Source organism: Pygoscelis adeliae, unplaced genomic scaffold (assembly GCF_000699105.1).
Source record: "Pygoscelis adeliae isolate BGI_AS28 unplaced genomic scaffold, ASM69910v1 Scaffold392, whole genome shotgun sequence".
Taxonomy (NCBI): Eukaryota; Metazoa; Chordata; class Aves; order Sphenisciformes; family Spheniscidae; genus Pygoscelis; species Pygoscelis adeliae.
Window position 1 is genome coordinate 1,127,740 of NW_008824293.1, and position 1,460 is coordinate 1,129,199.

Here is a 1,460-nt window from a genome sequence, read left to right on the forward strand (position 1 = left end):
CCCCCCGGGAGATGACGGCGGCCATCCTGCCGCTGAGCGGAGGCAGTGATGCTCACACCCTGCAGGCCACTGGCATCCCCCGGCTAGCTGGTCTCTGGCTTTGCAGGGAAACCCCTGGGGGGGCTGAATGTCCTGGGGCCGCTTCCCGGGGCTCCTGCTGGGGGTGGGAGCCGGGTGCTGGCGCCACAGGGAGCTGCACAGCGTCCCCCGGCCCCGGTCCTTGCTGGTGTGAGTGCCTGGAACCTTTGCTGTGGTTCAGGCTCTGCAGACACTCGTACCCCTTGTGCCAGCCGGGGACCGGGTCACGGCGTGGGGCTGCCATGAGCACCCGCTGGCTCTGGCGTTGGCTTCACGGGAGATCCCCGGGGGCTGCTTCTCTGCGGGAGCACGCCAGTGCACAGATAAAGACATGCTAATCTTCCTCATGATTCATTTATCATCCCGTGAGGGTAATCTGTTTGGGAATTAGGCTGATGGCCCTTGACCCCATAGCTGACGGCAGGCTGAATCATCCGAGTCAGTGGTTGCAGTTTAACGTAACATATTTCCAGTGCACGGAGGCTAATTACAAGTGGTGGCTGGTGAATGGGTTTGTTTTGCTGTCCCCGGAATTGCAGGAGCAGTTCCAGCAGTTTGGCCCCAAAGAAGCAATCAGCATGTGACAGGGACACGTTGTTAAGTTGTGTGAGTGATTTTATAATACTTAGAATATGATGCTATGGCAACCTGTTACAAATCCCAGATCAAATCAAATTATTTGTGTGCATCCTTGTAACTTTAATCTTTGCAAAGTCTGATATATTTTATGCCTTTGAGGCCATTGTGCAGATTAGTGCAATCAGGCAGAGCTCAGGGTTCAAAGCAAGGAGAGCAAAGGATGAGTGGTTTGCTCCAGATCAGGCTGTGCTTTAGTGTCCTAGAAAGTCAAAGAGCAAACAGTAAAAATCTGTCGTCCTCGGCATTTTTTCAGCAGTGGAATCGTGGTGAGCTTGTGGAGAGGAGAAAGGGAAGGAGCTCGATAAACAATATGGGTGGGCAGGACATGAATTCTGCTATTGCCCATACACAGTCCCACATTGTTTTAATTCATTTCTTGCATTGAAAAACTGGAAGATGCTAAGAGCTTAAATAAGACGTCATAATGTAAGGCAAATTTGACCTGCTCTGATTTTAAAAAATAGAAAGAAAAAAAGATGTATATTGGTTTAATGTAACGTAAAATGTCAGCCCTTGGTCCAGATTCACGTTTGGACACAAACCGCTGGGTATTTCCCCCAGTGACTCCAGCTGCGGTTGCGTTGCTGGCACAGCCCGGGTGGTACCGCAGCCCTTGGTGCCCCGCGGGTGCGATGGGGCCGGGGCCGGGTGCTGCTGGTCCCGCTTTGCCTTCGCCCCTCGCAGCCGCGGGGCAGCTCTCCGCTCCGCTCCTCCCGCTCCATGGCCTTGCAGCCTTGAGGCCC